This window comes from Hyperolius riggenbachi, chromosome 5 (genome assembly GCF_040937935.1).
Source record: "Hyperolius riggenbachi isolate aHypRig1 chromosome 5, aHypRig1.pri, whole genome shotgun sequence".
Taxonomy (NCBI): domain Eukaryota; kingdom Metazoa; phylum Chordata; class Amphibia; order Anura; family Hyperoliidae; genus Hyperolius; species Hyperolius riggenbachi.
Genome location: NC_090650.1, coordinates 163,585,129 through 163,611,595, shown reverse-complemented (window position 1 = coordinate 163,611,595; position 26,467 = coordinate 163,585,129). Strand labels below are relative to the sequence as shown.

Sequence of the window (26,467 nt, the reverse complement as noted above, 5' to 3'; positions counted from 1 at the left end):
AAGAAATAATTATTGTTAAAACCTATAATATAATACTTTGAAATACATTTAAATGGTGAATTCTGCAGTGAAAGTGAAAACATATTAGAAGCATTCCACATGAATGTTTGGGTTAGGAGGTCTTATCAAAAGTTCTGGAATGTCAATAGGTTTTTTTCTATTGTCCCGTATTTAGGACAATTATGCCAACTGGCGGTTTTATAGTCTTATAATTAATATTAACCCCCTTGCCAGTCTAATTCCCGCCGGCAAGGGGGCAGCGCAGCACTTATTTATTTTTTTAATCATGTAGCGAGCCCAGGGCTCGCTACATGATAGCCGCTCAGCAGCGGCATCCCCCCACCCACTCCGATCGCCTTCGGCGATCAGAGTAAGCAGGAAATCCCGTTCAGAACGGGATTTCCTGCTGGGCTTCCCTGGTCGCCATGGCGACGGGGCGGGATGACGTTACCGACGTCATGGACTTCGGGTTGTCAGAGGGAATCCCGATCCACCCCTCAGCGCTGCCTGGCCCTCATTGGCCAGGCTGAGCAAGGGGTCTGGAGGGGGCGCGACGCGGCGCGGCGGATCGGCGGCAATCGGATGTTACAAGCAGCTAGCAAAGTGCTAGCTGCATGTAACAAAAAAAATTTGTGAAAATCGGCCCAGCGGGGCCTGAGAAATCCTCCTGCGCAGGTTACCCCGAGCGGAGCTCGGGATAACCGGCAAGGAGGTTAATACAGCTTGATATTTAAATGATGAAATGCTGACATGTGTCGGTGGAATTATTACATTTATTTGTTCATAAAGACAAATATATAGAAAATGATTTTATATTATTAAGATTTAATATGCAATTATAACTTATATGATTACCGTATATACTCGCATATAAGCCGACCCGCATATAAGCCGAGGTACCTACTTTTCCCTCACAAATCAGGAAAAAGTCATTGACTCGCATATAAGCCCCCTCCCCAGTATAGCCCCTCCACAGTATAAATAGCCAAATGTACCCCCACAATGAAGCACCCCCAGATCCAGTTTAAATAGCCAGATGTGCCCCTAGTATGAGGTGGCCCATTCTCCCTGTAGCCATATGTGCCCCCAGTAGGCTGCCCCCTCTCCATAGCCAGCACCATACTTATTACAAGCTATGTACCTTATAGTGACTGACACAGACTTATGCAGGACACATGCACATTATTCAAAAAGTATTTACATATTGTAACCTAAACCATTAAAGTGCAATATGCAATCCATGAATGTGATATAATTTGCAATAGGAAAAAAATGCATGAGAAAATTCAATAAACAATACATCATATGCAACCAGGCTGTCATAAATCAGAAAGCGTCAAGTGCAGTATATATAGGAAATTGTGCAAAACAAAGACTGCAGCAGCGGCCAAAGAAAAATGGATGTCCAGAAGTGTAACCAATGAATAAAGTGCCAAGTGTAAGTTGAAAGAGAGAGAAAGAAACACATGCAGCAGAAGTAAAGAGTTAATGAAAAGATTGTGCACTCTGTGCAGAGCACAATGAAAGTGAAAGTGTTGCCGAGCAGACAAGGCTGCTGAATGATTGAGATATAAATCAGAACAGGGAGGGCAAGAGTGTGCAGCAATAAATCACCAAATCTGGACGAAAGCTGTTCTGCTGTTCTCTGTTCCACGATCCATTCAGCTGTTCACCTCTGCTCCGTGTGTCGGCCATCTGATCAGCTGTTTACTTTGCTCCATTCCCATGTAATTTGCTGTTCTCCCCTGCACCATGTGGCTAGGTGATCATCTGTAATCTTTGCACTTTGAGGCCATGTAATTAGCTGTTCTCCCCTGCACCGTGCTGCCATGTGATCAGCTATTCTTCTCTGTACTGTGCAGCCACGTGTTCAGTTGTTTCCCTCTGCTGTTTGGTCATGTGATCAGCGTTTTCCCTCTGCTCTGTTCGCCATCCAATCATCTGTTCTCCTCCCTCCTGCTAACCAATCCAGTAAGCTCTCCCCGCATGTTGCTCGCTTCAAGCCCACACAACACCAGCATCACTACAGGCACTAGCATTACCGCTGCACTCCTTTCCGATCATCTCTTCACTCGGGGTCACAGGATCGGGTAAATCAATACATTTGTGCGCACTGACACTGCCACAGCAAGAAGGTGACTCGCATAGAAGCTGAAGGTGGGACTTTTGAGCACATATTTTGTACTGAAAAATTCGGCTTCTATGCGAGTATATACGGTAATTGTTTCAAGAAGAATTATATAATAAGTTTTATATTTAAATAAGTATATTAGAAGCCCTGTATGTTTCAATAAGCATTACATTACTATATCTGTAATTCACAGATTGTTTGGGTCAACATGTCCTACTTGTTTGGGAAAGAACACATATTCCAAACTAATTAGCAGAAATGTGTCATAAATGACATTGTTTAATGTTTTTGGAAGTCCAATGTCTGGGTCAAAAAAGTCAACCAGCAGACAAGATGGCTGGTGACGTCCATTTTTAATTAACTGCGTCAGAAATGACCTAATCAGAATTTATAAACAATAATATTATGATTTAGGTATTCAAAACATGATAAAGCATTGACGCATGGAAGCTTCAGCCAATCAGAACCTGGGATTCAGGGAAATTCCAGATTAGGCAGCCATATTGCATCCAATCCCTATAAAAGGAGCAGCTGAAAGCTCATAGTTTGCAGAAGCCCAGCAATCTCCTGAGAGGACACACGAGGCAGAAGCTACCTTCCCACACGTGGTTCTAGATGTTGAAGAGATGACAGAAAAGGGGTAATATATGCTTAATGTTCTGGTGATTTACTTTTTATAAATTTTTCAGCATTAAGTTTTGTTAAGATGTAAGCAAGAAGTTTTTTTAGGAGCTATTTTTTATGCTAATTCTTTAAGAAGATTACTACAAGTTTTACACAGATACTATATACACAGCTATTGATACAGATGAGACAACTTTTGATCTTATTTTACATAACACAACAGTTATATATTCTTTTTTAAATGTACTTAGAAGATTGATGATCGCTTGGCTATAAAGGCCTCAATGGGATGGAATACTGTTAGAAGGAACCACTACTTGGAACTGTTCATATTTTGTATATATGCTGTATAAGCAAATACAATTTTTTACATAAAATAGAGTGATCAGACGTCCCGGATTGCCCGGGACGCGTCCCGGATTCGGGGTCCGCTGTCCCAGGCTTAATGAGGTCCCGGGAAACGTCCCGCTTTCAGCAGCGGGACGTCCCGGCCTCGGGACTCTGGCCACTCTCTCCTCATGAACTGGCAGCGGCGTCTATAGACGCCGTGCCAGTTCATTACCTGCAGCCCCGCTCCAGCCTCCTCTTCCGGTGTCTGTTACGACACCGGCAGGCGAGCAGGGCTACGGCAAGATGGCTGCCAGAGCCCTGTACTGGAGACTATTTGTGTCTCCAGTACAGGGCTTCGGGCGCCATCTTGCCGTAGCCCTGTCAGCGCGGGAGATATGCAGGGGGAAGGTGGTCCCGGGAGGAGCGCGCCAGAGGCCAGAGACTTCTGCCAGGTGAGTAAATGCTTTCTTTTCCAGGTGAACTTTGCCCACATTGCGTTTCTTGTCTGGTGAAATGTTTGCCCGCAGTGCGTTTCTTTTCTGGTGAAATGTTTGCCCGCAGTGCGTTTCTTTTCTGGTGAAATGTTTGCCCGCAGTGCGTTTCTTTTCTGGTGAAATGTTTGCCCGCAGTGCGTTTCTTTTCTGGTGAAATGTTTGCCCGCAGTGCGTTTCTTTTCTGGTGAAATGTTTGCCCGCAGTGCGTTTCTTTTCTGGTGAAATGTTTGCCCGCAGTGCGTTTCTTTTCTGGTGAAATGTTTGCCCGCATTGCGTTTCTTTTCTGGTGAAATGTTTGCCCGCATTGCGTTTCTTTTCTGGTGAAATGTTTGCCCGCATTGCGTTTCTTTTCTGGTGAAATGTTTGCCCGCATTGCGTTTCTTTTCTGGTGAAATGTTTGCCCGCATTGCGTTTCTTTTCTGGCGAAATTTTTGTCCGCATTGCGTTTCTTTTCTGGCGAAATGTTTGCCTGCATTGCGTTAATTTTCTGGTGAAATGTTTGCCCGCATTGCGTTAATTTTCTGGTGAAATGTTTGCCCGCATTGCGTTTATTTTGTGGTGAAATGTTTGCCCGCATTGCGTTTATTTTGTACTGACATGTTTGCCCGCATTGCGTTTATTTTGTACTGACATGTTGCCCGCATTGTGTTTATTTTGTACTGACAGGTTTGCCCGCATTGCATTTATTTTATACTGACATGTTTGCCCACATTGCATTTATTTTATACTGACACGTTGCCCGCATTGCATTTATTTTGTACTGACATGTTGCCTATTGCGTTTATTTTCTGGTGTCCGGGGTCACTGCATTATTTAATGGTCATAGATGGCTATGTTTGCTGCTTTGTGGTTACGGTATACTATTAGCATCACACAGTTTCTGCACACCCATGATGCAAAGTCTCGTTTGTCCACATCATGGCGTAAACACTGCTTTCTTATGCCTCGCTGTTACATCATTACGTTAGCTCCGCCCATACAATGTCATGGCCACGCCCATTTTTCCACCACGGCCCCTCCCCCCAGTCTTCATCGCTGCGCGCTCCTCAGTCCTCCCCACTTTTCGCCGCCCCCCCCCCCGCCCCGCCCCACGCCCCCTCCCCGTCCCAGGTTAGACCCACAAAAATCTGGTCACTCTACATAAAATCATATACTGAGCGCTCCGATTCATTTCAGGGTACACCGTCAATCTATAATTACTGTTATAGAGGGTTCAGACCCCGCTATACCGTATTTATATGATGGCAACGCTTTAAATGCTGGTCCTTTACTAAGTTAGCAATCATGAAAAAGGCAAGAACCGCTCAGGTTTTTGACAGTCCCGTCCTGTCCCATGTCCTGCTCCTTGAAAAGTGCCCTTGAGGAGCAGCCAGTTGTAGGGCTGCATAGCAGTTCATCTCCTCCACTATTATTTCAATGGCCACGTCAGTGAAAAAGAGCTGCAGGTAGGCAAGGGTGTTGTGCTCACAGTCTACTTTCAGGCCAGGCTCCCCAGTAAGAGGGAACTATGGAGGCTGACTAGTGTCAATGAGGCACCAAATGTGGACATCACTGACCTCGGTGGTGATGGAGTCACTAGCTATCACTACCTGGGTCAGATGACAAATGAGCAAGTGCGTCGCTGTCATTTGAGTCCGCCAGTGACTGCAGATTGCTGTCCTCAAACTCCACCAGTGATTCTGGTGTGAGACGCCTTATGGAGGCTGACGCCATAGCAGGCAGGAAGAGGTCGTGCAGGCGGCAGGCAGAGAGCTGTCAAATGCAGGCAGAGTTTGGTGCAGGCGGCAGGCAGAAAGAAGTCGAAATCCAGGCAGAGGTAGGTACAGGCAGAAGGTAGAGAATAGTCAAAATCCAGGCAAAAATCTTTAACAGGTAGGCAGAAAAGTAATCAGATCAGCAGATCACACAAACACTTAGCTCAGACGCAGCTGGGAACCAAATGGCAACATTGCATTGCATACAAATCCCCTTGTATACAATACAATGCTAAATTGGGCCAATCAGCATATAATATTTCCCTCACCTCCCACAGTATGTCACGCTGCACCGCCGCTCAGTTATCCTGATTGGCTGCAAGAACAAGAGTGAGGTAAAGGGGAACGAGGCAGCCGTGGAGAGAAGACTGGGTCCCACTGCCAGCAATGATCACGCGGGGGACCCAGGAAAACAGCAGAAGCAGCAGTTTCAGACAGCCCGTGTTTAGTCGGGCTTACCGCTCTCAGCTCCTGTGACTCAGCCAGAGCTCAGGTCGGGATTACCGCCAAGTGGTTTAAGGGAACAGGGAGGCAAAAAACTTGAACCTAGGTAAAACAAAAATCCAGTCCTGGACTTCTCCTCCTCCTGATATCTGTCACATCCCCCATCCCCCCTTGTTTCAACCTTGGGGTTGGAACACAAGTGGCCCAGAAAGAGTGAATTCGGGAAAGTGCATCTACATTGGACATTTTTGACCCAGGGTTGATGTTTTACTGTAAAACTATCATTTTGAAGGTTAAGAAATCATTTGTTCACTCTTCTATTAGTCTCTTTTTTTTGAGCCATCCACTTTAATAGAGCATGATCAGTAATTAAATCAAATTTCGGCCTAGAAAATTATACAGAGGGAATTCAAAGCCTATTTAATTGCCAAACACTCTCTCAACCACTGTATAGTTCATGGTCATTAAGTTTCCTTTTCAAATAGAATATCGGGTGGTCCTCTCCATCCTGTACCTGAGATAGCACAACACCCAGTCCTACATCTGATGCTTCTGATGCATAAGTCTGTACTACAAAGGGTTTCAAAAAATCTGGAGGATAAAGTACCGGCTGGGAATATAGAGAAAAGACTGCTCTGCCTCTGGTGACCATTGAATCATCACAGAATTTTTTTCCTTTCGTCAGATTGGTCAACGCATTTGCTAAGGTGGCAAAAGGAGGAATGAATAGCTGGTAATAGCCAGTGATACTTAGGAATGCATGGACTTGTTGGTGTAACCTAAATACTTAGTTTTCTCTAGTCCAATGGCACATTTTCTTGGGTTGGCAGTCATTTCTGCTTCTTGCAGAGAATATAACACTGCCTGAACTTTTGGCAAATGTGATGCCCAATCAGGACTGTGGATAATGTCATCATCCAAATAGGCAGCTGCATATTTTTGATGAGGTCTAAGAATCTTGTCCATTGCTCTCTGGAAAGTAGCAGGTGCGTTTTGTAACTCAAAAGGCATCATTTTGCATTGAAACAAGCCAGATGGGGTTACAAAGGCGAGGGTACCCCTAGGGCATTTCCAAAATCCAAGGATGCTGTGGAATACTCGTGAGTATCTCCATGAATACAGACCACTGCAACCTTTTCAGACTGAAAGTTCACAGGGGTCACCACACTTTTTTAACACGTGTAACCAGGCTCCCTTAGTCCAGCAACACATTAACTGGTTATCCATTCAACATATTGTACACATTTGTTTCTCTTTTCGTGGTAATGAGCTGTATGCCATAGTAGCAAACAAAGATTGGCAATTTTCCTTAAAGAAAACCTGCAATGAAGAAAAGTCCCCAGAGGGGTACTTACCTCGTGAGGGGGAAGCCTCTGGATCCTAACAAGGCTTCCCCCATTCTTCTCTGTCCCTCCGTTGGACAGCTGCAGCCCCTGAAGTCCGGCTATGTAAATATTTACCTCTCTGGATCCAGCGCAGGTGTACTAGCAAATCTTCCTACGGGATAAGGCTGAAATAGCTGAACCCAATCGATCCGCTCTACTGCGCAGGCGAGAGTCCTCTTGCGCCTGCGCAGTAGAGTGGATACAATCGGATTTGGCTATTTCCACCTTACCCGAAGGAAGTGCTGCTACTGCGACTGTGCTGGATCCCGGCAAGCTTATCAGGCTTGTTAGGGGAGGATTCCGGGACACTTTGGGGGAGCCATCGCTGGACTGCCTACAACTACAGGGATGGGGAAAGCCTCATGGGGACCCTAAGGTTTCCCCCTCCTGAGTTGAGTACCCCCCAGGAGATTTTTTTTTTTGTTAGAGTCTCTTTTAAGGAAAATTAACATTGCGTGGGTTCACTTATTAGTGGACAGTTTGCAGCAATATGGCCTTCATCATGACAGCGATAACATACAATCTTTTTAAAGAGGACCCAAATTAAAAATACAAGATTTCAGAAATAAAATCTATTTTCTAAATTATAACCATAAATTGCAGCCATTTTTAGCTGCATGATGACAAATATAAAATATTTTACATTTATTGGAGGAACCCCTCCCTTCCTTTCATATTGCCGGGACAGAATCCGGCAAACTGGTGGTGTAGGAGGTGTCCGGCAAAGGAGAAATTGCTAATGGCTGCCACCTGTATAACTCTAGTTATGAAAAGAGAAGGGTGAAAAGCATGCACTGAAATGCTCATAGGCTTTAAGGAGTGTTTATCTTTATATGTGTCAGAGTCGTGCAACTAAATATTTTGAATTAAAAAATTAAAAAATGTTTGGTTTGGGTCCGCTTTAACCCCCTCATATGCCAGTCCATCTTTAAATACACAGTACCACTAGACTATTATTGTTGTTATTATTGATTTATATAGACTATGGCTATTCACTTTTTTCACCCACATTTCCTGAAGCATTCTGACCAGTTACTCAGATTGACCGTGGTTTGAGGTGAAATGTCCTGGGGCCTGTGGGAGGAGTAACCAAACTCTCAGCTGCATAGTAGCTTTCAACCAATAAGTTGATCTGCAGAGCTTGGATCTCCATGGCTCACCCACCTGAAAAGCGATAGGCAGACACCTCAGATAGCAATCCATTATGACCCGCTCCACAATCCGGGGTCCAGTTAGGGATTCTGGCTGCAACCATCTCCTGACCAGATGGATTAGATTATAGATCTGTGATCGGGGTGGTCTCCCAACCTGGTAAGACCAGCAGCTGATGCGTTGTGCTCAAACAGCCAAAGTAACACCCACTCATGCAAATATTTCTTTTTTCAATCTTTCATTATCTTTGACCTCTTCTGGTTTTAAACCAAAGTAAGCCTTTTGAGACTATCCTATTAACAGTGGGGCTACCAGTCCTGCCCACTTATCCTTGGGCCAGTCTTCCGTTTCGGCAGTCTGTTCAAAGGTTATCAGGTAGGCCTCTGCATCATCCTCTGTAAACATTTTATGCAACAAGCGGCTCACCTGGACGGATGGTTTATCAGCAGCCCCCGTAGCTGTGCTCTGGGAACTCTTGACATTTGCTGCACTAATCTGGCCATTGACTCAGCCTATTTATGTATAGCATTCAACTGTTGCTGCCACTGTTCTGTCTGCAGTAACATTTGTTCATTTTGCTGCTGCTGTGATTCCACTTGTTGCTGCAGCTGCAACAACATTTCCTTATGCTGTGCATTTGCCTTTTGCAGTTCTGCATTTTCTTGCGGTTGTACTGCATTGGCCAAAACCAACTATTTCAACACCTCCTCCATGTTGAACAGGTTTCCACAACAGACTTTTAGCAGTGTCTTTACAAGTCCTGACACACAGAACTGCACGCTTCCGCCACATGTAAGCAATTAGGTAGGTAGCAGGGTGCTGGTCTCCCTACGATAAGTCCACAACACAGCTAACACAGGCACAGCAGGCTCCAATAGTGTTTAACACCACTGTGAAATTTTTATTTTCAGCTAGGTACACTATTTACATGCAAACAAAGAAAAGGCAAAATAAAAAAAACAGCTAACAAAATCCTGCCACGCAGGCTGCTAATCTACACACGCAGGTAACTTCCCTGTCTAATGCTGGGTACACACAATGCAATTTCCCACCGATTGACAGGTGATTGGACAGGAAGTTGCATCGTGTGTACATGTCCAAAGTGCACCCGATCATTAAAACTATTGATTTTCCAATTATAAGTGAGCAAAATTGATCACTTTATCGAACAGGAACCGATCGGACATAAGGAAATGCCCAATTCCCACCTGGAAATTGCATCATGTGTACCCAGCGTAACAGCCACAAAGGGTCTAATACTCTCTACAGCTTCTAACTCACAAAGAAAACACAGTATTTCAGTTTATCTTTTCAGAAGCTCTCCTGACCCATTTAGGCCAGTCCCAGGCAGAGAGCAAATTCGCACTGAACACTGAAACTAATCTAGTCTCCTTGATTAGAATACTTAGCCCATGTCATTACTGCAGTCATGCAGAAAACCTGGCCTGTATTAACCTCCCTGGCGGTAAGCCCGAGCTGAGCTCGGGCTATGCCGCGCAGGAGGATTTCTCCGGCTCTACTAGGGCGATTCGCCCCATTCAAAGTGCTGTGCGCGCAGCCAGCACTTTGCTAGCCGCGCGCACAGCTTGATCGCCGCCGCTCTGCGGCGATCGGCCGCACGCAGCAGCGAAAGAAGGCCCCCCCCCGCCAGAGCCCTGCGCTGCCCGGACCAATGAGTTCCGGGCAGCGCTATGGGCTGGATCGGGTGTGCCTGACGTCAGGACGTCGGCTGAAGTCCATGATGTCATCCCGATCGTCGCCATGGCGACAGGAGAAGCCAAACAGGGGAACGCGTTATATACGCGTTCCCCTGTTTGCTATTGATGCCGGCGACGATCGCACTAGAGGGACACATGCGCCCTCTAGTGGTGTTTCATGTAGCTACCACTCTGGTAGCGTTACATGAAACAAAAAGAAATAAATTTTAAAAAAAAAGGATTTTTGCCAATTTGGCAAAAAAAATTAACCGCCATGGAGGTTAAGGGAACAGGGAGGCAAAAAAAAAATAGCCTGGGTGAAACATAAGTCCCGTCCTGGACTTTCCCAATCAAATCCTCTTGATATCTGTCACAGTATTGATACATTTCCTATGTCTCATCACAAACAAGTGTGGCAGTGAGAGGAAAGAGTTAACCTCCTGAGAGTTACGCCGCTCAGGAGGTTTTTGCCAGTTTGTGTCCCCAAAGTTAATTTATGTGATCAAATGGCTGTGAAACAATTAGCTAGCACTAGGCTAGCTACTACAAGTGCCCAGCACCCCCCAATTCCCAGTTTATACATTACCCAGCCTGGATACAGCGATCGGCGCAACCTCCCCACACAGCTCCGGTCTTCACTATGGGGAGGATCGCACATGACGTCTACAACGTCATGAGCAAACCCGATCCTCCCCATAGAGAGACTGAAGCTGTGCGGGGAGGCTGCGCGATCGCTGGATCCAGGGCTGGGTAATGTATTAACGGGGGGATCGCAGGCAATCGGGGGGAGCTGGACACTTGTACTAGCTAGCCTAGTGCTAGCTAAACGTTTTACAGCCATTTGATCACAGTAATTATGCATGGGGGACTCCTGGGGCCAACAAGCAGTATGCCCAATGCAGTGTCGGGCATACCACTAAGAAAGGTTAAGGGGTATAGTGCTAGAGGGGAGGTACTTTTCTCCCAATTCTCTCTATTATGAAGGCCTGTTTGCATAATTAATGCACCTGGAATTGAGTTAAAAGGAGGAAAAAACAGGCAGACAGCTGCTCACTCTGAGGGTCTGTTTCCACTTGTGCGGTGGGAATCGCCGTGGAAAAAATGTGCCTGCGGAAGCAAATTTTCTCATGTAGTTGTATGCGAATTTTCATGCGAATGCGCATACGATTTCGTATGGATGACTATGTATGCAAATTTAACCATTGCAGTGCCTGCGTGCTTTTCTATTGTTTCTATGCGAAATCATATGCGAATTTGCATGAAAATTCGCATACCAAAACTTATTAAATACATTGTATACCAGTGGTGCTCAACCTTTTTTGGCCCGAGGGCCGAACTTCAAATCAAGAAAAATCTCGAGGGCCGGAACACGTGCATACAAAATTTCGATGTAAAACTTTTAACGTTTTTCTAGTAACAGTTAACATGGTGTTGGAAATGGAAAGAAAACGACAATATAAGAAATGTTGTACTCACCATTTGATGTACATTTTCTTAATGAGAAGTTTGCGGCTGTTTTTCAGAAACCAATTTCTGGATATTTGGCTCCAAATTTGTAACATTTATTCTTAATACAGAATGAAGATGATCATCTGTGATGCGAGAACGTGTGCCAGTTTTTGCCCTTTTCATCACTGAGAAAGTTTGCTCACAGACATAAGTACTGGCAAAAGTTGTGACCATTTTCAGGCCGTGTTTCCGCAAATTTGGAAAGTCCTGCAGTGGGAGTTCCGCATAAAATTCAGGTAGCAACTTTTCTCTAAACTTGTCCTGCAGCGATGTCTGGCATTGTAACTCAATCAGTTCCAGTTGTAAATCACTTGGTGCAGTGGAAACCTCAACTGAAAATGGGTTTTCAAACAAACGGATTTCATTCTTGAGGCTGTGAAAATCTTCAAACCTTTCTTCAAAACTTTCATTCAGCAGCTTCAAAAGTTGAATCATTTTTCTCCTTGGGAAGGGACTACTCTGTTCTTGTCGCAAGGCAGCGCAGGTTGGAAAGTGCACCAATATTTCTTGTTCTGCTTGTTCTATGAACAGTTGCAATTTAGTTTTAAATGCACTTATGTCTGCATACACATGACAGATAAGTTTGTTTTTGCCTTGCAGCTTGACATTGAGCTCATTCAAATATTCCGTCAAATCGCAGAGAATTGCCAAATCCCACAGCCATGAGGGATCGCCAAGCTCAGGAAGTTGCTTTGATTTTCCAGTCATAAAGATATTGATCTCGTTTCGCAATTCAAAAAAGCGTTTCAATACCCTTCCCCTGCTCAACCAGCGGACTTCACTATGATAAATGACATCTTCGTGTTCTGATTCCATTTCATCTAGTAATTTTCTGAAAGTTCTGTGATTCAGTGCATGGGATCTTATGAAGTTAACAGAGTGAACAACTACTTTCATCACATGTTCCAAATTCAACTGCTTCCCACAGAGATTTTGCTGATGTATAATGCAATGGAGCCCCAATGGTCGAGATCCATTTGATTCGATCACCTTTTCACTTACTCTTGCAACCAACCCATTGTGCCGTCCAACCATGCTTTTTGCACCATCCGTAGTCACTCCTACTAATTTACTCCAGTCTAGCGCAAGGTCATTGATCACTTCTGACACTTCTCTGAACAAGTCTTCACCAGTAGTTGTTCCATGCATGCTCTTCATTGCTGCCAGTTCCTCAGTAATTTCAAACATAGGGGTAACACCACGAATAAATACTAACAATTGAGCAGTGTCACTCACATCTGTAGATTCATCAGCTGCAATTGAAAACATTACAAACTGACTTGCCTTTTTCTTTAGCTGTAGCTGAAGATCGCTTCCCAAATCTTCCACCCGTCTCGTGATAGTCATACGCGACAAGCTAACAGCTTCAATTTCACTCTTTTTCCGGGCACAGTTCTTCCACTACAGCCAAGATGCACCTTTTTACACATTCACCTTCAGAAAATGGTTTGGCTTCCCTACTCAATATATGAGCCACTCGAAAACTTGCTCAGACTGCTGCTTCATTCTCTTTTCTTTTTTGATTGAACATTTTTGGTATTCCACCAAGTTCTTCACGCAATTTGGCAATTTTCTGTTCTCTGTGCAAACCAACATATTCATCATACTTAGCCTTATGTTTTGTTTCATAGTGTCGTTTGACATTGTACTCCTTAAACACTGATGCTGTATACTTACAGATGAGACACAATGGTTTATCTTCATGTTGTACGAAAAAATACAAGTTTGTCCACTTCTCTTGAAAATTTCTGCACTCCGAGTGCACCTTCAGCTTTTTACGAACCGACATTGTGCCACTTACAGGGCCTGTAGTGTGCCCGTGTATGTGCAGAGGCAGATTAATGCAGCAATGGTATCAAGAGTCCAGTACGGTACCTGGGTGTATGCACAGGGCAGATTGATGCAGCAACGGTATCAGAGTCCAGTACGGTACCTGGGTGTATGCACAGGGCAGATATTAATGCAGCAATGGTATCAGAGTCCAGTACGGTACCTGGGTGTATGCACAGGGCAGATATTAATGCAGCAATGGTATCAGAGTCCAGCCTGTAGTGTGCTGGCTGAGGAGGCTGTCAGCTCTGCTGAGGAGGAACAGAGGCCTAATTACTCACACGTGGCCTGCCTGTAGTGTGCTGGCTGAGGGGGCTGTCGGCTCTGTGTGGGCCTGAGGGGGCTGTCGGCTCTGTGCTGGCTGAGGGGGCTGTCGGCTCTGTGTGGGCCTGAGGGGGCTGTCGGCTCTGTGCTGGCTGAGGGGGCTGTCGGCTCTGTGCTGGCTGAGGGGGCTGTCGGCTCTGTGTGGGCCTGAGGGGGCTGTCGGTTCTGTGTGGGCCTGAGGGGGCTGTCGGCTCTGTGCTGGCTGAGGGGGCTGTCGGCTCTGTGTGGGCCTGAGGGGGCTGTGGGCTCTGTGTGGGCCTGAGGGGGCTGTCAGCTCTGTGCTGGCTGAGGGGGCTGTCACTTCTGTGCTGGCTGAGGGGGCTGTCGGCTCTGTGCTGGCTGAGGGGGCTGTCAGCTCTGTGCTGGCTGAGGGGGCTGTCGCTTCTGTGCTGGCTGAGGGGGCTGTCGCTTCTGTGCTGGCTGAGGGGGCTGTCGGCTCTGTGCTGGCTGAGGGGGCTGTCGCTTCTGTGCTGGCTGAGGGGGCTGTCGGCTCTGTGCTGGCTGAGGGGGCTGTCGCTTCTGTGCTGGCTGAGGGGGCTGTCGGCTCTGTGCTGGCTGAGGGGGCTGTCGGCTCTGTGCTGGCTGAGGGGGCTGTCGGCTCTGTGTGGGCCTGAGGGGGCTGTGGGCTCTGTGTGGGCCTGAGGGGGCTGTCAGCTCTGTGCTGGCTGAGGGGGCTGTCGCTTCTGTGCTGGCTGAGGGGGCTGTCGGCTCTGTGCTGGCTGAGGGGGCTGTCGCTTCTGTGCTGGCTGAGGGGGCTGTCGGCTCTGTGCTGGCTGAGGGGGCTGTCGGCTCTGTGCTGGCTGAGGGGGCTGTCAGCTCTGTGCTGGCTGAGGGGGCTGTCGCTTCTGTGCTGGCTGAGGGGGCTGTCGGCTCTGTGTGGGCCTGAGGGGGCTGTCGGCTCTGTGTGGGCCTGAGGGGGCTGTCGGCTCTGTGTGGGCCTGAGGGGGCTGTCGGCTCTGTGTGGGCCTGAGGGGGCTGTCGGCTCTGTGCTGGCTGAGGGGGCTGTCGGCTCTGTGTGGGCCTGAGGGGGCTGTCGGCTCTGTGCTGGCTGAGGGGGCTGTCGGCTCTGTGCTGGCTGAGGGGGCTGTGGGCTCTGTGTGGGCCTGAGGGGGCTGTCAGCTCTGTGCTGGCTGAGGGGGCTGTCGCTTCTGTGCTGGCTGAGGGGGCTGTCGGCTCTGTGCTGGCTGAGGGGGCTGTCGCTTCTGTGCTGGCTGAGGGGGCTGTCGCTTCTGTGCTGGCTGAGGGGGCTGTCGGCTCTGTGCTGGCTGAGGGGGCTGTCGGCTCTGTGCTGGCTGAGGGGGCTGTCGGCTCTGTGCTGGCTGAGGGGGCTGTCAGCTCTGTGCTGGCTGAGGGGGCTGTCGCTTCTGTGCTGGCTGAGGGGGCTGTCGGCTCTGTGTGGGCCTGAGGGGGCTGTCGGCTCTGTGTGGGCCTGAGGGGGCTGTCGGCTCTGTGCTGGCTGAGGGGGCTATCGGCTCTGTGCTGGCTGAGGGGGCTGTCGGCTCTGCGTGGGCCTGTAATTATGCTGAGGACGAGGCTGCCCGCAGAGGGAGAGGATCGGGTGGATATAGGCTGAGGACGGAGGGAGAGCATCGGGTGGTATTGGTACAGAGTCTGTACTACAGACCGTTATCCTTGCATCGGCATTCGGCAACTAAGTAGTTGCGCGCATACACCCGAGTGTGCTGCGTATTCAGCCCCGGGTAGCGCTGGGATAGTTACAAAGCCTTCCTCATTGGTTATTGAAGGAACCTTCCTCCAATAGGAATCAGCCTGATTCCTATTGGAGGAAGGTTCCTGCAATAACCAATGAGGAAGGCTTTGTAACTATCCCAGCGCTACCCGGGGCTGAATACGCAGCACACTCGGGTGTATGCGCGCAACTACTTAGTTGCCGAATGCCGATGCAAGGATAACGGTCTGTAGTAGAGACTCTGTACCAATACCACCCGATCCTCTCCCTCTGTCCTCAGCCTATATCCACCCGATCCTCTCCCTCCGCGGGCAGCCTCATATAACCCCCCGATCCTCTCCCTCTGCGTGCAGCCTCTGTCCTCACCCGATCCTCTCCCTCTGCAGGACACCTCCGCGGGCCACATAAACAGGCCTCGCGGGCCACAAATGGCCCGCGGGCCGTAGGTTGGGCACACCTGTTGTATACGATTCGCATAGCGGTATGCAAATTCTGATGGCTCTGCTGTGCAGATTTTTTCTGCACAAAAAAACGCTCAGAAATCCTGACAAGTGGAAACAGCCCCATCCACTTGTATTGCCCATGCGAATTCGCGCTAGTGGAAACGGGACCTCAGGCTGCTGGTGATAGAGCAGGAGCTTTTCAGGTCTGCTCTGTGAATTCAAAGAAACCTAAACAGGTATTTTTGTGTGTCAGTGCGATATTTACTTTGTTTAACCACTTGAGGACCTAGGGCTTTACCCCCCTTAAGGACCGGCCACTTTTTTTCCATTCAGACCACTGCAGCTTTCACGGTTTATTGCTCGCTCATACAACCTACCACCTAAATGAATTTTGGCTCCTTTTCTTGTCACTAATAAAGCTTTCTTTTGGTGCGATTTGATTGCTCCTGCGATTTTTACTTTTTATTATATTCATCAAAAAAGACATGAATTTGGCAAAAAAATGATTTTTTTAATTTTCTGTGCTGACATTTTTCAAATAAAGTAAAATTTCTGTATACATGCAGCTCGAAAAATGTGGACAAACATGTTTTTGATTAAAAAAAAAACCCATTCAGTGTATATTTATTGGTTTGGGTAAAAGTTATAGCGTTTACAAACTATGGTGCAAAAAGTGAATTTTCCCATTTTCAAGCATCTATGACTTTTCTGACCACCTGACATGCTTCATGAGGGGCTAGAATTCCAGGATAGTATAAATACCCCCCAAATGACCCCATTTTGGAAAGAAGACATCCCAAAGTATTCACTGAGAGGCATAGTGAGTTCATAGAAGATATTACTTTTTGTCACAAGTAAGCGGAAAATGACAGTTTGTGACAAAAAAAAAAAAAAAAAAAAAGTTTCCATTTCTTCTAACTTGCGACAAAAAAAATGAAATCTGCCACGGACTCACCATGCCCCTCTCTGAATACCTTGCAGTGTCTACTTTCCAAAATGGGGTCATTTGTGGGGTGTGTTTACTGTCCTCGTATTTTGGGGGGTGCTAATTTGTAAGCACCCATGTAAAGCCTAAAGGTGCTCATTGGACTTTGGGCCCCTTAGCGCAGTTAGGCTGCAAAAAAGTGCCACACATGTGGTATTGCCGTACTCAGGAGAAGTAGTATAATGTGTTTTGGGGTGTATTTTTACACATACCCATGCTGGGTGGGAGAAATATCTCTGTAAATGACAATTTTTTAATTTTTTTACACACAATTGTCCATTTACAGAGATCTTTCTCCCACTCAGCATGGGTATGTGTAAAAATACACCTCAAAACACATTATACTACTTCTCCTGAGTACGGCAATACCACATGATTGGCACTTTTTTGCACCCTAACTGCGCGCTAAGGGGCCCAAAGTCCAATGAGTACCTTTAGGATTTCACAGGTCATTTTTGTTTCAAGACTACTCCTCACGGTTTAGGGCCCCTAAAATGCCAGGGCAGTATAGGAACCCCACTAATGACCCCATTTTAGAAAGAAGACACCCCAAGATATTCCGTTAGGAGTATGGTGAGTTCATAGAAGTTTTTATTTTTTTGTCACAAGTTAGCGGAAATTGATTTTAATTGTTTTTTTTCACAAAGTGTCATTTTCCGCTAACTTGTGACAAAAAATAAAATCTTCTATGAACTCACCATACTCCTAACGGAATACGTTTGGGTGTCTTCTTTCTAGAATGGGGTCATTTGTGGGGTTCCTATACTGCCCTGGCATTTTAGGGGCCCTAAACCGTGAGGAGTAGTCTTGAAACAAAAATGACCTGTAAAATCCTAATCGATACCACATGATTGGCACTTTTTTGCAGCCTAACTGCGCTAAGGGGCCCAAAGTCCAATGAGTACTTTGGGCCCCTTAGCGCAGTTAGGCTGCAAAAAAGTGCCAATCATGTGGTATCGCCGTACTCGGGAGAAGTAGTATAATGTGTTTTGGGGTGTATTTTTACACATACCCATGCTGGGTGGGAGAAATACCTCTGTAAATGACAATTGTTTGATTTTTTTTCCACACACAATTGTCCATTTACAGAGAGATTTCTCCCACCCAGCATGGGTATGTGTAAAAATACACCCCAAAACACATTATACTACTTCTCCTGAGTACGGCGATACCACATGTGTGACACTTTTTTGCAGCCTAGGTGCGCTAAGGGGCCCAACGTCCTAATCACAGGTCATTTTGAGGCATTTGTTTTCTAGACTACTCCTCACGGTTTAGGGCCCCTAAAATGCCAGGGCAGTATAGGAACCCCACAAGTGACCCCATTTTAGAAAGAAGACACCCCAAGGTATTCCGTTAGGTGTATGGCGAGTTCATAGAAGATTTTATTTTTTGTCACAAGTTAGTGAAAAATGACACTTTGTGAAAAAAAAAAAATCAATTTCCGCTAACTTTTGACAAAAAATAAAATCTTCTATGAACTCGTCATACACCTAACAGAATACATTGGGGTGTCTTTTTTCTAAAATGGGGTCAGTTTCTGGGGTTCCTATACCGCCCTGGCATTTTACGGGCCCAAAACCGTGAGTAGTCTGGAAACCAAATGTCTCAAAATGACTGTTCAGGGGTATAAGCATCTGCAAATTTTGATGACAGGTGGTCTATGAGGGGGCGAATTTTGTGGAATTGACAGGTGATCAGTGGGTTATTACAGGGAAGAACAGATGTAAATATTGCACTGGCGAATTGATAAGGGGGGGTCTGAGGGCAATCTGAGCGTGTAGGCGGGTGATTGGGTGCCCGCAAGGGGCAGATTAGGGTCTGATCTGATGGGTAACAGTGACAGGTGGTGATAGGGGGTGATTGATGGGTGATTGATGGGTAATTAGTGGGTGTTTAGAGGCGAGAATAGATGTAAACACTGCGTTTGGGTAGTGATCTGATGTCGGATCTGCGGGCGATCTATTGGTGTGGGTGGGTGATCAGATTGCCCGCAAGGGCAGGTTAGGGGCTGATTGATGGGCGGCAGTGACAGGGGGTGATTGATGGGTGATTGACAGGTGATCAGGGGGGATAGATGCATAAAGTACACGGGGGGGGGGGGGGTCTGGGGAGAATCTGAGGGGTGGGGGGGTGATCAGGAGGGGGCAGTGGGCAGGGGGGGGAGATAAAAAAAAATAGCGTTGACAGATAGTGACAGGGAGTGATTGATGGGTGATTAGGGGGGTGATTGGGTGCAAACAGGGGTCTGGGGGGTGGGCAGGGGGGGGTCTGAGGGGTGCTGTGGGCGATCTGGGGCAGGGGGGGGGAAATCAGTGTGCTTGGTGCAGACTAGGGTGGCTGCAGCCTGCCCTGGTGGTCCCTCGGACACTGGGACCACCAGGGCAGGAGGCCGCCTGTATAATACACTTTGTAAACATTACAAAGTGTATTATACACTTTGTATGCGGCGATAGCGGGGTTAACATCCCGCCGGCGCTTCCGTATAGCCGGCGGGATGTTGCGGCGGGCGAGCGGTGACAGGCGCCGGCGGAGGATCGCGTCACGGATGACGCGATCGCTCCGCCCATGCCCCTACAAGGACCGCCGCCTTTGGGCATGAGCTGGTCCTTGCGGGGTCCACTTCCCGGCCGCCTCTGTGCGTTAGGCGGTCGGGAAGTGGTTAAGTTAGTTAGCACCCGGACGGTTAGGATTTATTTTGGTTTTGTTTCCTGCCTGTAAAATTGTACATAGTGTGTCAATAAAGGTGTTGTTGATCTTGGAACGATCGGTGTTGTGTGTATCTGACAGCTCTGCATGCCCATCCCAGAGGGCAAAACGCAACCTGTACTCCGTTCCCGTTACACAAGTTAAACATCTAATATGCGCTGCCCGCAAAATACTTCTTGCTCTCTGGGCTACGAATGCCACCCCTTTTGTTACAAAATTGCTGACAACTACATAATGAAAACTTAAACATGAAACTCACCATATCCCAACAAAATCTCAATTTCCTCTCCAATAAGATGCCTAATATTGGAGAGTCTAATACAGGGGTTCTCAACTCAGTCTACAAGTACCTTTAACAGTACATGTTTTGCAGTAAATCCCAAACATTCACAGATGTCATAATTTGTGTCTTAGCAGAGCTCATTAAAGGGACTCCGAGCAGTGCAGAAACTATGGAAAGATGCATATCATTTTAAATCTCTCTTTCTCCTCTTTCCGATGATATATAAACCGCTGCCCTACGCCTTTTAGTTTTCGCTAATTTTGCGATTGAAATTGCCGCGGCCGCGATTTCAATCGCGAAAATAAAGAAAACTAAAAGACGTAGGGCAACGATTTAGGTGTCGCCAGAAAGAGGAGAAAGAGAGCTTTAAAATGATATCCATCTTTCCATAGTTACATTGTATTACACAGGACGACTTTTTCTGCTGAATGGAGCTGCTGACACTGGGGAAAGTGTCGTCCTGTGTAATACAAGTAACTATGGAAAGATGGATATCATTTTAAAGCTCTCTTTCTCCTCTTTCTGGCGACACCTAAATTGTCGCTCTGCGCCTTTTAGTTTTCTTTATTTTCGCGATTGAAATCGCGGTCGCGGCAATTTCAATCGCGAAAATAGCGAAAACTAAAAGGCATAGGGCGGTGATTTATATATCATTGGAAAGAGGAGAAAGAGAGCTTTAAAATGATATGCATCTTTCCATAGTTTCTGCACTGCTCGGAGTCCCTTTAACCACCTCTGTGGATTTCCACAAAAGATGCCCTGCTGGGGCTATTTAAAGATTGAGTTAAGAAACCCTTAGTTAACTCCTTGAGTGTCTGGTTCACAAACACCTGACCCAGTACCTCAATGCCAACTCCCTGCTAGACCCACTGGAATCTGGATTTCTGCCTGCCCACTCAACCAAAACAGCTCTCACCAAAGTGGTCAATGACCTTGCCTTAGCTAAATCTAAAGGCAAATACTCCATTCTCCTCCTTGACCTTTCAGCAGCTTTTGACACAGTGGATCATCCTCTACTCCTCCAGTCCATGGGCATTCATGACCTCGCCCTGGCCTGGCTCTCATCCTACCTCTCGAACCGCTCCTTCACGACTTCCTTCAATGACTCCTCATGCACCCCCAACCACCTCTTGGTAGGAGTCCCCCAATGCTCGGTCCTTGGCCCCCTACTGTTCTCCCTACACACATCCTCCATTGGCAAGATTATCTCCTCCATGGGTTTTAACCACCATCTGTATGCAGATGATACCCAGATCTACGTCCACACCACTACCATGGACAAGGTCTCCTCCTGCCTATCAGCCATCTCCTCCTGGTTGTCCACTAGGTTCCTGAAACAAAATCTGGACAAAACTGAATGTATGGTCTTCTTACCCCGGCCATCCCTGAACCTCCCAGATGTGCATGTCACTGTTAACCACACTACCATTCGCCCTACCTCTCAAGCCCACTGTCTGAGTGTCACCTTGGACTCTGTGCACTCTCCATCACTCCCCACATCCAAAACCTCACAAAGACCTGCAAGTTACACCTCTAACATCTGCAAGATCCGCCCTTTCCTGATCTCTGCCACCACCAAACCAATCATCCGTGCTTTCATAATTTCCCACCTTGACTACTGCAATGCCCTTCTGTTTGGTCCCCCTATGACCCAAATTTCCCTGCCAGAATTATCCACTCTTTCCATCGCTCCACCACGGCGGCTCCCCTCTGTGAATCCCTCCAGTGGCTTCCAATCCATTGCAGAAACAGATTCAAGATACTGTGTCTGACCTACAAATCTGTCCACTCTACATTTACAATCTTACTCAGAGGTACACACCTAGCCACTCACTCCGCTCCTCCAATGAACTTCACCTGATCGCCCTCACAACATCCAGTCCCATGCACGCCTCCAGCACTTCTCAAGAGCTGCTCCAACATTTTGGAACGTCCTACCACCACCCATTAGGGCAGCCCCCTCTTTCAACATCTTCAAGCAGGCCCTCAAAACTCACCTTTTCACTCTGGTCTACCACCCCTCACTGGTGCTCTAAACCTGCAGCTGAACTCTGGTCCCCTAACTTTCGTGTCCCTACATCTCCCTCTAGATTGTAAGCCTTCGGCATGGTCCTCCTCGTGTGTCTCACCTGATCACACACCTCCATTACTGTGCACCCATGCTATGCATTTGAGTGAACGTGACACGCCTAATCCCCATGAACCCATACAGTGACTGACTAAGCATTACCTTGTACTTATACTGTGCTGTGTGATCTGGTTTTTCTTGTATTCCTGTATTGTCTTTTTGCTGTATGTCACCCCTAAATATTGTCTAACTTTAACGTCCAGCGCTGCGTAATATGTAGGCGCTTTATAAATACGATAAATAAATATAGTAGATAGCACTACCCTCCTGGAAAACCTACACAACTACAGCCCCTTTTAGCACTCAGCAAGCTACATTATTCTATCTGATGTGACAATCGTGGTCCCCAGGTTAGACTCCATCCCCCCCCCCCGTTCATCCCTTGCTGCACTGATGAGACAGACTCCAAGTCCCCACACAAGCCAAATTTCCTAGCGGGCAAGGACCTGGTGGGTAATTGGAGAAGAAATTGCATGTTCTTCATAGTTACATTCTTTTACAAATGTTCTTAATTTAAGTCCATTGACAGCATTCATGCTCATGTTTCCTGTGACTTGTAGAGCCATTTTTTTTTCACAAATATACATTTCTTTCTTTGGACCTTACAAATTGCACAATCTTTTTACTTTTGGTTAATTGGCTTTTCACTATGTTCTGTTTTTATCTATACAATTACATTTATTTTATTACATTTATTTTAATTGTATTCAACTTTCATGGTCTCATTAGCTAGAATTTCATGTTGGTGGTTTGAGAGTGCACAAGTTTTTACTGCAATTTGTATGCGGTGTTAAAATGAAGTATACATTTTAGCTCTTGATGGGTGTGCACTAATTTATGTCTGTTTTTTGTCTTGTCCTCTGTATTCAGTTTTATATCTTTTATGCTTTTCAATTTCTAAACAATCAACAATTTTCCAGCACATCCGGTCGGATTTGACTGTATATTGTATTGGTCACACCTTTAAGGTGACCATTTAATATTACAAGATGTAAGTGTTAAATTAAAAAATAAGCCCAGCTAGCAGAAGGATGGAGTTTCAGCAGCAAAACAATACCTTCTCATGGACGGTCATGCAACTTGCTGCATCCTCTTGCAAGATATCACTCACACCATTTGACAGCCTTTCATACTTTAACTTTGGTTCTTCTTCAGTGTCATCATCCTAGATAAAAACCATCGAAACATTAGGCAACTATGTATGCATTATGTAAAGTGTCACAATTTCAGAAATTATATATATAATGATACAGTTTAGATTGACAATAGTATAATGTGAACAAAGCATGAAATGCTGAGAAAATAAACTAGTTATCGGTCTTCAAGTCAAGCTCCAGGAAAGAAATTATAATAAAGCCCATCTAACGTTTGATTAAAGAGCAATACAAAAACAGGGACCAGGTTTACTGCTGCCATGCATGTATTACCCATGTAGTTATTTCAGAAATAGGAGAGATAAGAGGGTGCCTCTGTGATGCAATACCTTTAATTCAGTTTGCCAATTGCAAAAGAAATGCATGTACAAGATCGCATAAATTTGCAAGCATATCTCACATGCTCAATGTTCCATTCCTCGGACATCGACTGTGGCCAGCGGGTGGCATCAACAAGGGTCCGTAGTAGGTCTGGATTCCAGGCAAGCTCCGCATCTATTTGCTTGGACCCACTGCAACCATTGTTCAGATCATATACGTTTTAAAGTAGAATTGCAGCCTGGCATAACATTCAATTGCCATAATTATTCATACCCTTGGCAAATTTTGACTTAAAAAGTTACTTTTATTCAACCAGCAAGTAGTTTTTTGATGGGGAATGACATAGGTGTCTCCCAAAAGATAACATGACTATGTACAAAAGGCATTATTGTAGAAAAAAAAAACATTTCTCAGACTATTTAAATTTGAGCAAAAAGTGCCCAGTCCAAAATCATTCATACCCTTCACAAACTTTCACAGTCTGTGGGGAAATCCAAAGTTCTCTACCATTCCAAATACTCCAAGCTGGTCTAAAGCATCCTAATTACACTGATTAATTGGGAACAGCTGTTTTAATCAATTCAACAGGTAAAAAACAGCAGCTCTTTGCAGTTGGTTTGTGGACAGTCATGGCCAAGACAAAGGAGCTCAGTGAGGACCTGCGGCTGCGCAATGGGGCTGTTCAAAAGTCAGAAAAGGGCTACAAGGCCATTTCTAAATGTTTTCCAGTTCCAGTGGATACAGTGCAAAGTTATTAACCACTTAATTCTATGTAGATGGATATTTCTGTCCATATAGCCTGCACTGCTGCCGCTGCCTAGGGCGCGCGATCGTGTGCGCTCCCGCCGCCTTCCGTTAGCCCGGAGATCAATGAATGGGAACTAAGTTCCCGTTCATTGATCTAAGTCCCCGTATGAAAGACCGACAACGTCAAAGAGACGGCTCAGTCTTTCACAGTCTTTCCTTCTGCCCCATACACATTACTTCCACTTTGCATAGTAATACTATGCATGCAGAAGTGAGCTGCGAAGTCATCTTGTGGCCAAATAGTAAAATTGCGACTGGAAATGAAAATTTCCAGATAATGACTTTTTTTTTTACTTATAAAATTAGTCCCTTAACTCCCATACTTCCCAATAGCTACACTTTTTTTTTGTAAATAATTACCTTAGGGGCTGAACTTTTTTAATTTGTATGTGGTAAGGTATAGTGTTAATTTTTTAATTATGGGCTTGTAATAATTGATGGACGCAAAACTGAAAAAATTCCCCTTTATTTCTAAATAAAATATCGGCGCCATACATTGTGATAGGGACATAATTTAAAAGGTGTAAAACCCGAGACAAATAGGCAAATAAAATGTGGGTTTTAATGACAGTTTTAATGACAGTAGCATGTATTATTTTAAAACTGATTTTTTTTCTTAATCTTCCTGTAAAATGGATTTAGAATAAAATAATTCTTAGCAAAATGTACCACCCAAAGAAAGCCTAAATAGTGGTGAAAAAAACAAGATATAGATCATTTCAGTGTGATAAGTAGTGAGAAAGTTATTGGCGAATGAATGGGAGGTGAAAGTTGTTCGGATGCATAAGGTGAAACAACACTGAAGGCTGAAGTGGTTAAAAAAATACAAGATGCTCTGCACTGTGAAAAAACTCAGAGGACGTGGTCGGAAGCCAAAAGTGACACCTGTGCTGGCCAGGAGGATAGTGAGAGAAGTGAAAAAGAATCAAAGGATCACCATCAATGCCATCCTGGTGAATCTGGGCTCTGCTGGTGGCAATGTCTCAAGGCAGACAATCCATTGGACAATGCACACTGCTGGGTTCCACTGATGCAGAACAAGGAGGACACCACTTCTCCAGATAAGGCACACAAAAGCTCGTTTGGCCTTTGCAAATGCTCATCTGGACAAAGAAGAAGACTTCGGGTCTTCTGTGAAACAAAAATTTAATTATTTGGTCACAATGAAGCTTCCTTCATTTGGCGTAAAAAAGGAGAACCCTTCAACCCAAAGAACACCATCCCCACTATCAAACATGGTGGTGGGAACCTCAGTGTTCTCCCCAGGCTTAATTAGGTGGGCGGGCCGCCCGGGTGTTTTAAAACCCCGCCCGCCTGTTGGTATGCACTTGCGTAGCTAGCAAATGTCACTGCTGTAATCTGCAGGCAGGAGCGCTCCATAGCCTGCTATCAATCAGCGCTCGGCTGGGGGACGGAAGCAAAAGCCATCGCTTTACAGTGCAGGAGCGCTCCTCTGCCTGGGTGACCTCACCTTCCTAGTGGAGCTGTGATTGGCTGGGCGGGTTGTAAGGGGCGGGACTTGGGCAGCACGATCAGACATAGCAGCCATCCGCATACACATGCTGGCAGGCTAATGCTGTGTGACTTGAGGCTGGGGAGAGAGCCTGGGGCTGCAGGCAGACTCTCACTCCCCAGCAAATACGGACATTGTGTTTCCTCTGTCCTGGGCTGGCTGCATGAATTGTCAGCAGCCAGTCCCATCCTCTCCAGGCAGCTCCGAGGCTGAGTCACATGTGATCGGGCAGTGCAGGGCATGGAGTTCTGCCGCCCCGCCCCCTGTTTCCCGGCTGCTTGCTTCAACACACACGCACTTCTGATGTGGTGGGGAGAACAAGTTGTAAACTCTACAGATAAGTAATGATCTCCCTTCCACTGGATGAGGTCTCTGCTATTGTCCTCTAACCAGCAGGAGCACGTTTTATCTGATTTTTCAGCTTGTGAGAGGGCAGGGAGCTGTCAAGCTAGGGGATGTGATAAAACAAATATGACTGCATTGACCTGCAATTTAGATTAGCTGACTTGGAGGGGATGGAGGCTGCTGCTGACTCGTTTCTGTCTCAATCCCGTAATATTATTAAAAACAAAAGTTTGCTTTCCTAAAACAGAAAGAATTTGCGATAATTCAGGTTAGAGTGAGCTCGAGATGTCTCCCAGGCACCACTGCTGTGGATATTATTATTATTTGGTATTTATATAGCACAAACTTCTTCTGCAGTGCTGTACAGAGTATATTGTCTTGTCATTTAACTGTCCCTTAGAGCGGCTCACAATCT

The 26,467-nt window shown here is 46.1% G+C and overlaps 1 long non-coding RNA gene across 2 annotated transcripts in view; it reads right to left on the bottom strand.

Moving 5' to 3' along the window:
• The window catches only part of LOC137517539 (uncharacterized), a 129,038-nt gene that overhangs the window by 23,063 nt on the left and 79,508 nt on the right, over nt 1–26,467 (bottom strand). For both annotated transcript variants that reach the window (XR_011020562.1, XR_011020561.1), the window contains exon 2: nt 22,970–23,077. This is a non-coding gene — a long non-coding RNA (uncharacterized lncRNA). The remainder of the gene's footprint in view (nt 1–22,969; nt 23,078–26,467) is intronic.